This window comes from Hyperolius riggenbachi, chromosome 1 (genome assembly GCF_040937935.1).
Source record: "Hyperolius riggenbachi isolate aHypRig1 chromosome 1, aHypRig1.pri, whole genome shotgun sequence".
NCBI classification, from domain to species: Eukaryota; Metazoa; Chordata; class Amphibia; order Anura; family Hyperoliidae; genus Hyperolius; species Hyperolius riggenbachi.
In genome coordinates this window covers 561,687,737-561,700,115 of record NC_090646.1, presented here as the reverse complement: position 1 = coordinate 561,700,115, position 12,379 = coordinate 561,687,737, and positions in this window count along the sequence as shown.

Below are 12,379 nucleotides of genomic sequence, written 5' to 3'. Positions count from 1 at the left end.
GGAGTACCCTGACAGGTGAGGGCTTCTGCTGTGCTTTACTCTGCAACTCTCTGGAGCGTTATAGGAGCCTTTGGGGGGGGAGGGGGGTTGTGAGCAGCGACCTCCATGTTTTATATGGATCATAAGATGCACTGACTACACACACTTACTCTTGGGGGAGAAAGTGTCCTATGGTCTGAAAAATATGGTTCTAGCAGCTGGAACTCAGAAACCTGGAAAAGCATGGAAAACCCATCACTAGCCCTTCTTTATGTTGGACTTTTGTCACATGGGCCAAATCCTTTCAAATTGATACACTGAGTCTTGGCTTTTGTGAAGACGGGGTTGAATTTTACACATTGTTTTATGCAGCTTTAAAGGAAAATTTAAAGTGAAACAAAGTTAACTAACCTGGGACATCTTGCGGCCCCCTGGAGCCATCCTGTACCCACACTGTCCAAAGTCCAGTGTGTCAAAGTCCCTCCAGCCAGCAGCAGTGACTCCCCCGCAAAGCTTGCTGGCCACGCACCTCCTCACTGTGCTTTCAATGCTGGGAGCATTCTGTGCATGTGCAGTATGCAAAAATAGCTACTGCATATGCAGAGTGTTCCCGGCAGTGGGAGTGTGATCAGGGTGCTTGGGGCTGTGTATGCGTAGTAGCCAGCTTTGCCGCTGCTGATTTGAGGGGACTTGGAAGGAAATTGCTGGCACAGGATTACTTCAGGGGGCAGCAAGAAACTCCAGGTTTGATAAACTGTATTAACCCTTTCAGATAGGTCTATGAGGGAAAGATATAATTACAGCTTTATGGTGGTCCCTTAACCCCACTTCTTATTTTTCTTTTTTATTTCTTGAACTCCCAACAGTGGTACCATATATTGATGTGTTTAGTAAGCTATCCTCTGAAGTTTGTATCTGGGTTGTATGCAGATTTCATGCACATTGTATGCTGTGTAAACTTTGGCCAAATGAAAATCAGCAGGAAGTTTAATTGGGAACTGGTATACAGCAGATGGAGAAGGAATAGTGAAGTCTAACCAAGAAAAGTTGGGCAAACCAGGCTTATTTAGCTTGGGGGGGGGGAAGACAAACGAGGGGTTACCTGCGTAACATCTATAAATACATCGGAGGGCAATACAAAAGCTTTACAGATAAGCTTTTTGTCCCTAGGGTTGCACAAGGGGATTGGTGTGTGGAGGAAAAGGAGTCCTTTACAGTAAGTTGGGAACAGGTATATCTAGAAGGGTGTAGGCATGGTTTGTGCCACCACTGCTGCCTCTCCGTTACTTAAGAGACAAAAGGAATGGGAGAGAGTGCTCCAATTGTGCATTACCGTCTAGAAGAAGCCGCGGCTAAGCGCCAAAACCGGTAAAGACGTAGATGGCGCACTGCTCACCACCGGGCGAGACTCCTCATCGTACTATCCACACTGCTGGCCCGGGCCAGGCTAGAGCTGGACGAGGTAATCTACTGGTGGCTGCTTGAATGCGATATTCTTACTACCTAATTGTATGACTAGCACCTTATTTTCATCATGTCACTTGCCTTGATTGGTGTGATGAATTTCTCTCCTTTGATTAAATAGCACTGCTGCACTTTATTTTTGATTGAAGCAGTGGATTATTGCCCACAATAGAGGGGGCTCTGACTGGGAGGTGCAATTTTAGTGTTTGCCATAGGCACTATATTACCCAAATACCCCACTGGTTGGGAAAAGCTATTATTTGTCAGGTTTTATTACAGTTCCTTTACTCATTCAACCTCTCAAAGTGGTGATTTTCTCAACAGGAAGAAATTACAGGAAGTGAAGGAAAATCACCCCAGATAACTAATAGACAATGCTTCTAATCTTTCCCACTCTATCCAGAGCTGAAAGAATGTTTGGCTGGAGCTGGTCTTTTTTAACACGCCTCTAGCAATATTGTTATCTATGTTCATTTTTCAAAATCTGCCTGGAATGAATAAACACTTTTTTTTTTTTTGTCCTTAACTGTATAAACAAATGTGTTTATTCATGCAAAGGGCAGTGACTTTCAGCTAAAAATGCCCTGAGAATGTGACACTATTAACATTGCACAATCTTCACAGCAGGTTGGAGACAGCTTGCCTGGACTGGCTGTGCTGACGTAAAGAAATTAATTGTAATTATCTTTATTCTGTAGTCGTTCTGGTTATTCTCCAGATTATCATGATCAATGCTGGGATGTATCAAATAGTTTGGTGAAATACAGCAGTCAACTGTATAGAAATACTAGGTGACAATTACCTGGTCTAACGACGTGTATCAGATCATGGACGGACTCCATAACCTGCTGCACACATCTGATTTTTAGTTGAACAATTTTACCATTTCCAAGTAGTATGAAGGCCAACAGATTTTGAAAACTATGAACAGATTGTGTTGGCACGCTTCCATACTACATGGAGGTGAGGGGAAAGATTGGATCTGTGTACCATGCACAGTAGTTAGAATACTATCCAAACAACTTAGTGGCCTCTTCATAATGGCCTTATTTTTTAATTATTGTCTTTTTTTTTTCACATCACCTTTATTTTTTCAGCAAAGTTGTTTTATTGCTAGAAATGCATACTTTGTAAACGTAGCATTTAACCATTTATATAATGCTGGAAATTGTAAACATATTTGGACGAAAGGGAGATAAACTAGTACAATAGAGAAGCAGTGAAGAAGAATCTCCTAACAGTAGGAGCATCAGGACAGAGCAGTGCTTTTCAGTGCTGCTAGATTTGGGCGCAGCCAGCACCGCCATAGACTGTAATGGGAATCAGTCTATAGCGGCGCTCAGTGAGTAACGTCGAAGTTGCTTAAAAAACAGAATAATTTGGCCTCCAGCAATCGCTGGAAGCCGAATTATTTCATTCCCCCACTATCCATGGCGGCCTGGAGGGGGAATAGTAATTAAATCGGCCCGGACTTGTGCGGCAGCAGGATCAGCCATATACCGGCTGTATTCTGCGCCCAAGTCTACCGGCGCCGATTTCAAATGTACTCGCATCAGGACCCTGTACAACTAGGGCATACCCATAATACAAAGCTTCACGGAAATGATTAGCTAGTAATGAGTGTAGGGTGGGATTTTAGTATAAAATATATATTTCCTTTTAGTATCAGACAAAATTGTTTTTTCCTTTCCAATTGAGGGTGGGGTTGTTTCCATTCAATGTGCCACTATTTATTTATTGTATTTATAAAGCGCCAACATATTACGCAGCGCTGGCTAAGACTGCATAAAATAAAGCACAAATGCTTGCTGGCTTTTCAAGTAAATTGTATTACTGTCCTCAGAAAAAAGTCTATTATCAATCCACAGTGTTCACTGAAAATCCGTGCCACAACATCAATGATTGATGTATTGACCGAGCATGCTAGACAATCTCGGGCTGACTGGTTGCCCAGTGGTACCGGTTTGCGATATTGTGAAGACCACCATAGGCAACAGATCCCTGGCCGCTGTCCCCGAAATGTGAATGTGCCCGTGCATTGTAAATCTCACCTGCTCCAGGGACTCCCCAGTCTTGTTTGCTGCTTCCGCTGAGCATTGCAAGGAGTATGTGTGATGTCATACATGCACCGCATGCTATATCTGGTGTTCCCCCAACCCTGTCCTCAAGGCACACCAACAGTGCATGTTTTGTGGAAATCCACAGAGGTAGTTAATGAGCTCTGCTGAGACACCAATTACCTGACCTGTGATTGTGTGTGGTTTCCTGCAAAACATGTACTGTTGGTGGGCCTTGAGGACAGGGTTGGGGAACTGTACTATATACCACACGGTGGCATGTGTGTGAGGGCCGTGCTTTGGGAAGCAGCGGAATGGATAAGCAGTCACTGCAGCTGGAGCAAGTGAGATTACAATGCATGAGCACATTTAAGTTTGGGGGACAGAGGCCAGGTGATGGAGGAAGCGTCACAAAATTGATTCCCAAGAGATTTCATGCAGAAATCGATCTGTAATCGACCTGTGGTGTATGGGCAGCCAAGTGAACTCTTTCCGATTAGATTCAGTTAGAAAGAGGTCTGTCTCTTAGTCGATCTGCCCATGCATTGCTAGATGTATGGACACCTTAAATGTGCATACACCACTTCATAAAAGCTGAGCATGTTGGTGAGCTAAGACCTGTCTTTAATAAACCCATGGTGATGAGTTGAAGTCAGATTATTCTATCCTATAAAGACATGTATCGCGTCTCCAAATATTTTACACTCAACTGATGTTAAAGCGGAACTGAAGAATATTTTAAAACAGTTTCACTTACCTGGGGCTTCTGCAAGCCCCCAGCAGCCATCCTGTCCCGCACCAGTCCTCCACGAGCCTCCGTTCTCCCGCCGCCGCTCCAGGTTTGTTTTGCCATGCCAAGTGTATCCTTTCTACCCGTTCCCATCTGCAATAGCGCTATTGCAGACTGGAACGCGAAGAAGGTTACGTGGCGAAACTATAAGTAGCTGGTGGCGGGAGAACAGAGGATCATGGAGGACTGGCGCGGGACAGGATGGCTACTGGAGGTATGCAGAAGCTCCAGGTTAGTGAAACTGTTTGTTTTAAAATGAACTTCAGTTCCGCTTTAAGCTTACAGGTCTGTAATTTCCTAGTCCGGATCTCTTGCCATCCTTAACTGCTTGCCGGCCACGTCACGCCGATGGGCGTGGCCGCTGCGGCAGCCGCAGGACCGCCTAACGGCGATCGGCGTAAAGTCCTGGGGCAGCAGTTTGCAGGAGATCGCGCGCAGGGTGCGCACATCTCCTGTTTAGTGGGCAGAGTGGAGCTCTGCCTTCAGTTTCTGAGCGGCGATTGCCGCTCGGAAGACTGTTACATGGCGAAACTGCTGTGTATCTACATGTACAGCGCTGCAATCAGCAGCAGCGCTGTACTGAGGACAGCCGTGTGACACAGCTGTCCCCCTGGGGGACAAGAGAGCGATCGTCTGTCATAGGCCATGATTGGCCGACTGGAGGGAGGGAGGGGTTGTAAAAAAAAAATAACAATACAAAAATAATATTTAAAAAAAAAAACAAATTTATTTAAAAAAAAAAAAAAGAAACCTAGAGGGGGGCGATCAGGCCCCAACAACAGAGAGCTCTGTTGGTGGGGGGAAAGGGGGGGGGGAATCACTTGTGTGCTGTGTTGTGCGGCCTTGCAGCTTGGCCTTAAAGCTGCAGTGGCCAATTAAGTAAAAAATAGCCTGGTCACTCGGGGGGTTTAACACCATGGTCCTCAAGAGGTTAAACAGTTCTGGACCATACTGATTGAAAGCTATGCCCTGTTTCTGTCATGTTATTCCTGCTAAGGTGTAGATGTCAATCTGCTACACCAAGTGGTCTTGTCACTCTCATTTTTCGCTCTGCTCTGCTGTCACATTGATAGCAGAGCTTCCGAATCTGACCTCGTGGATATTGTGAACCAATCACAGTAATCACACACTGAAACAGAAAGAACAGCTCTGGGCCTTAAAGGGCCTCCTTTGACAATGCATATTGGTGGTGCGGTGCGGCCCGGGGGCTGCACCGTTCTGCCAAAATGAGGCCTTCGGGGATTCCTGCGTATCCCTGTCTGGCAGCAGGCCAAGCAGGAAGTGACACTCACTTCCTGTGGCCGATCGATTGCTAAAATACGCTTCTGTACATATGCAACACGTAAAACTGCGGAGGTCAGTTAAAAAAAAAAAAAAAAAAACACGCATTGCCATAGGCACTAGAGATGGGCCGAACGGTTCGCCGGCGAACGGTTCCAGGCTAACTTCGGGTGGTTTGCCTTCGCCGGCGAAGGCGAACTTTCCCGGAAGTTCGATTCGCCCCATAATGCTCTATGAGGGTCAACTTTGACCTTCTGCATCACAGTCAGCAGGCGCATTGTAGCCAATCCGGCTATACTAAGCCCTGGAGCCCCACCCCCCCTTATATAAGGCAGGCTCGGGCGGCCATTAGCCTCACTCGTGTGCCTGCTAGAGACAGAATAGGGACAGCTGCTGCAGACTTGTTCTCCTAGGGACAGATTAGTCAGGCTCTTGCCTTCTTAGCTTGCTTAGCTGAATCTTATTGCTATAATAGCGCCCCAGAAATGCTCTTTTCAGAGCTCATCCTGCTCGTGTGATCAATTATTTTTTTCTGTGTTTGAAACTGACACTTGTGTGTTTTAGACAGCATTGCTAATTCATACTGTGTGTCCCACTGCCAGCAGCAGCAGCAGCACATTCAGTGACTACTACCTGTGTGTGTGAGACACTTGTGTTGCTTAGACAGCATTGCTAATTCATAATGTGTGTGTCCCACTGCCAGCAGCCCACCAGCATTCAGCAGCACATTCAGTGACACCTGTGTGTGTGACAGGGAGCTGCACATTGTACTACCTACCCAGTACTGCATTTACCTACTACTAGTACCTGTTGTGTTTCGTTAACCCACCTCATCACTGCATACACCTACGTTTGTGTTGAGTGAACCCACCTCGCTGCACATAACTACCTTTTGTGTTGAGTGAACTTGCCTGACTGCATATCTCCATTTTCTGTAGAGTGAACTCACCTCACTGCATATAACTACCTTTGTGTTGAGTGAACTCAGCTGACTGCATCTAACTACCTGTTGTGTTAAGTGAACTCACCCCACTGCATATATAACTACCTTTGGGTTGAGTGAACTCACCTCACTGCATATATAGCTACCTTTGGGTTGAGTGAACTCACCTCACTGCATATCTACCTTTTCTGTTGAGTGAACTCACCTCACTGCATATACCTAGCTTCCCCCCCGAGATGGACAAAATGGACAAACCAGGTAGAGGAAGAGGTAGAGGAAGACCCAGAGGAAGGCCACCTGGCACTGGCAGGTCTGTGCGAGGTGGTGTTGCTGTGATTTCGTGCGGACCTGGACCAAAGTACAGTGCTCAGAAGAAGGCACGTGCCATCACTTCCCAAAATTGTGAGGACGTGCTTGAGTATTTAACACAGAAGACCTCATCTCCCGCAGCCAGTGCTAACAGCGCTAGTACAAGCACCACATCCGCTGCATTTGACACTTCGCAGGAGTTATGTGGTGGTGGTGGTGGTGAAATCACTGATTCACAGCCACTACTGCAACAACAAGAAGAAGGCGCAGGTACACCACCTCATACGTCTGAGTTAGGTGGCGATAGTATGGACGTAATGTGTGAGGAGGGGCGTGATGAACCACCTGAAGTTGGTGCAGTTGTGGAGTTGTCTGAGGAAAGCAAAGCTGGGCAGGAGGATTATGATGACGATAATATGGATGCCACGTATGTTCACAATAGAGGAGATGACCAGGGGGACAGTTCAGAGGGGGAGCCAGAGAGGAGTAGGAGGAGACAACTCCATGATAGAAGCAGAGGGAGCTCGTCCTCAGAAACAGCTGGGGGCAGTGTCCGGCGCCATGTATCGCCAGCTATGGCCAGCCAGCCAACATGCCCTTCAACGTCAGCTGCTGATGCCACCGTAGCGCCATCACCCCCGGGGGGCTCAGCGGTTTGGAAATTTTTTAACGTGTGTGTCTCAGATCGGAGCAAAGCCATCTGTTGTCTCTGCCAGCAAAAATTGAGCCGTGGAAAGGCCAACTCTCACGTAGGGACAAGTGCCTTACGAAGGCACCTGGAGAGAAGGCACAAACAGCTATGGGAAGAACACCTGAGTAAAAGCAGCACCCCTCAAAAGACAAGCCACCCTCCTTCTCTTCCTCCTTCAGGTGCATCGTCTTCATCCGCTTTCTTCCTTGAACCTTCACAGCCACCCTCCTTCACACCGCCTCTGCCCTTGAGCGGTTCCTGATCCTCTGCCCACAGCAGTAGCCAGGTGTCCGTGAAGGAAGTCTTTGAGCGGAAGAAGCCAATTTCGGCCAGTCACCCTCTTGCCCGGCGTCTGACAGCTGGTGTGGCGGAACTATTAGCTCGCCAGCTATTACCATACAAGCTGGTGGAGTCAGAGGCTTTCCGTAAATTTGTGGCCATTGGGACACCGCAGTGGAAGATACCAGGCCGCACTTATTTTTCACGAAAGGCCATACCCAAACTGTACCGTGCAGTTCAGAGGCAAGTGGTGTCATCTATTGCGAAGAGCGTTGGGTCAATGGTCCACCTGACCACGGATGCCTGGTCTGCCAAGCACGGGCAGGGCCGCTACATTACGTACACAGCCCATTGGGTCAACCTGGTGACCGATGGCAGCAAGCAGGGAGTACGTGGCTGTTCAGCGGACTGACTTGTCACACCTCCACGGCTTTCAGGCAGGCCTCCTGCCACCTCCTCTCCTTCTCCTCCAGCTACATCCTCTTCGCTGTCAACCTCCTCCTCAGCTGAGTGTCAGTTGAACTCTAGCGGTGCTGCCATCTCCTCTTCCTCTCCAGCTACACAGCCCCATCTCCCCAGAGCCTACGCTGCATGCCAGGTATGACGGTGTCACGCAGTTTTAGACATGTCTTGCCTCAAAGCGGAGAGTCACACTGGAGCAGCTCTCCTGGCTGCTCTTAACAAACAGGTGGAGCAATGGCTGACCCCGCACCAGCTGGAGATCGGCAACGTGGTGTGTGACAACGGCAGCAATCTCCTTTCCGCTTTGAATTTGGGAAAGCTGACACATGTACCCTGCATGGCACATGTGCTGAATCTGGTCGTGCAAAGATTTGTCTCAAAGTACCCAGGCTTAGAGGACGTCCTGAAGCAGAGCAGGAAGTTGTATGAGCATTTCAGGCGGTCTTATACGGCCATGGCACGCTTTGCGGACATTCAGCGGAAAAACAACTTGCCGGTGAGACGCTTGATATGCGATAGCCCGACTCGCTGGAATTCCACTCTGCTCATGTTCTCTCGCCTGCTAGACCAGGAGAAAGCCGTCACCCAGTACCTGTACAACTACAGTAGAAGGACACAATCTGGGAAGATGGGGATGTTGTGGCCCAACAGCTGGACACTGATGCGAAATGCATGCAGGACCATGCTGCCGTTTGAGGAGGTGACCAACCTGGTGAGTCGCGCTGAAGGCACCATCAGCGACTTGATCCCCTACGCTTACTTCCTTGAGGGTGCCGTGCGTAGAGTGGTGGATGAAGCTGTGGAGGAACGGGAACAGGAACAGCTATGGCAGGAGGAGTCGGGGGACCAATTTTCAGCTGAACCCCTGGTTTCCTCAACACCTGCGGCACCACAGAGGGGGGAGGAGGAGGAAGAAGAGGAGTCGTGTGGGGAAGGAGAGGAGTCAGACTCGGATGATTATGAGGAAGGTGTTTCAGTGGAGGAAGAAGAGGCGGCAGTGGCAGAAGAACAACCGCAGCATCCGTCACAGGGGGCTTCTGCTGCTCCACGTTCCCGTGGTATTATTCGTGGCTGGGGGGAGGAAAAGGAGTTGCGTGACGTCACTGTGGAAGAGCAAGAGGAGATGGAGAGTACGTCTGGATCCGACTTTGTGCAGATGGCCTCTTTCATGTTGTCCAGCCTGTTGAGGGACCCCCGTATCAAAAAACTCAAGGGGAATGACCTGTACTGGGTGGCCACGCTACTAGACCCTCGGTACAGGCACAAAGTGGCAGACCTGTTACCAACTCAACACAAGGCGGAAAGGATGCAGCACTTGCAGAACAAGCTGTCAATGATGCTTTACAATGCATTTAAGGGTGATGTGACAGTACAACGCAATGAAGGTACCACTGGCAGTATTCCTCCTCCTCCTCACCAGTCCACGCAGGCAAGGACAGGACGCTCCAGCAATCTCGGGGTGATGTCGGACATGCGGACATTCTTTGGTGCAACGCCTCGCAGTAGCCCTTCGGGATCCACCCTCCACCAATGCCTGGACCAGCAGGTAGCCGACTACCTGGCCTTAAGTGTGGATGTACACACTGTGACTGCAAGCAGCGACGATAAACCCTTGCTCCACTGGTTGCGCATGCTTGACCTGTGGCAAGAGCTGTCCCAATTTGCCATACAACTTCTCTCTTTTACCCTGCCGCAAGCGTCCTGTCAGAAAGGACCTTCAGTGCAGCTGGAGGTATTGTCACTGAGAAGAGAAGTCGCCTAAGTCATGACAGTGTTCAGTACCTGACCTTTATCAAAATGAACGAGGCATGGATCCCTGAGGGCTATTGCACGACCGAAGACTAAGTCAGCCCCCACACACAGCATCTCTGCCTGCAGGCCGCTTGACTGCCTTCTCCGCCACCACCACCAGGGTCCAGGACTCTAGGCGGATTCCAGAATTTTTAAGGCCGCTGCTAGCAGCGGCCACTATACTAATTTTTCTGGGGCATGCACATGCCTGCCTAAATTTTCTGGCTGAACTGCAGGCGGCTGCAACAAAAAAACAAAAGGCATGTACATGTGCCCATCCCCCTTCGTGATCATTACCTTGCCGCGATGAAGGGGCTTGCGTATCACAATGAAGCAATGACCGCCGGCTATATGAGTGTCTCGGGTGGGGGTGGCACACCAAAGATAATAAGGTCGTTGTTTCATTGTGGTCAGACCAAATTTGATCAGCTGGACAGTCACTGTTCAATCATTCAGCTACATCAGCCGGGCGACCATATGGGCTGAAAAGCCACCATCACCTGCACTCTCGTCATGGTGCGCACCAGTCCAACACGCCCGTCACTACACAAACGGCTGTTTGCAGTCACTGCATACCTTTCACTGCATCTGTGACTGCACATTATACCTGGCAGTCAGTGCATAACTTGCACTTCAATGGATACAGTTTTAAGCAATTGAAAAATACAACCATCTACAGTTTCAAACAATTTAAAAATACAACCATCTACATTTTAAAACAATTTAAAAATACAACCATCTACATTTTAAAACAATTTAAAAATACAACCATCTACATTTTCAAACAATTTAAAAATACAACCATCTACAGTTTCAAACAATTGAAAAAAAGGCAAAAAAAACTTGCCCTCCGTAAAACATTCTTGGCAAATGCTTTCGTCTTGGTTTGTCTTCCGCTGGGTCAAGGGTCCATCTGATCACAGATGCCTGGTCTGCAAAGCACGGTCAGGGCAGCTACAGCATGGGTCTCAGCAGGCTCCCACTTCGGGCCGGAATCCAACCTTCATTCCCCGCCCATTACCCGTGGTGACAATGTCAGACTTGCCCGCCTCCATATGATTCTCGTGAAAGGAATGTGGTGTCATCTTTGCCCACCATAACTGGTTCTCATTAAAGGATTTAAAGTACATTCATTTCAAATACAGCAAGCCCTCGATAGTCCTCCTGTATTGTTATTTTTGGTCACTACCTCGGGGCGGGCGTGCATGCCTGACTGCTGCCCTCCTTGGATGTGTAGTGGTAGCCGTTGCTCAGGCTCCACACCGGATTTCATCCCTCATTCCCCGGCCATTACCCGGGGTCACAATGCCAGACTTGCCCGCCTCCATAGGATTCTCATTGTAGCGGTACTGAACAAGTACACAGCAAGTAGAAAATGTAATTTAAAAACAAAACGTAAGCTTTTTAACAATGCCATGGAAAGTTGAGAAGGCAGTCACACATTACCTGACATCACTGAGTGAGGAAGAGCAATCTCGCCATGTTGCGCAGTAGTCCAGCATGGCCGTTGCTACACAAACAGCTGGTAACTTGCGGTGCGTTACACAGTTAGTTTGGTGCGTCAGTGTGAAGCAGCACTCTAATTACACTACCTGATTGATGTATACACATGCAAGATGTTTTAAAGCACGTTAGGCCTGCAATTTAGCATTCAATGTGATTTCTGCCCTTAAAACGCTGTTTTGCTTCACATCCAGATCTTTCCCCGGGACTTTTGGCGTGTATCCCACTCAGCCATGCCCCCCCCCCCCCCCCCCCCCTCCAGGTGTTAGACCCCTTGAAACATCTTTTCCATCACTTTTAGGGCCAGCATAATTTTTTCTATTTTTCAAAGTTTGCCTCCCCATTAAAGTCTATTGCGGTTCGCGAACTTAAAATCGGAGGTTCGGTGTGAAGATCCGCATGGCTGCCTGCGCAGGCAGGCAGCCTTTTGATCACTGTCCAGGTCTGCATTCTGCAGGTCTCTGGAAGAGACACTTTTTGTCAGTTGTGCAGCTTGCTGCTGAGGAATTTGCATATGTTTGTCATGCAGATTGCCTAGCCACATCCCCTGTGGGCTTGCTTTATAAAGAGCTATGTTTCCCACAGTAAGTGGCTGGTCATAAGGAGTCTTCCTGTGAAACACTCTGTAGAGTGTCAGCCTTGGTCATTGTTTGAAAGATTAGCTTAAGAGTATTCCTGGGACTGCACTTAGGCAGGTTTCCCTAGTGCAGTTAGGATTGTATATCTGTTTGTTTGTCTGTTGCGATTGTCCTGTCCCTGCGGTGGTTGACAGGAAGTCATTCTGATCTTTGTTCTTGGAGTATAGCTGGTGCAGCGGTTGCTACCAGCTA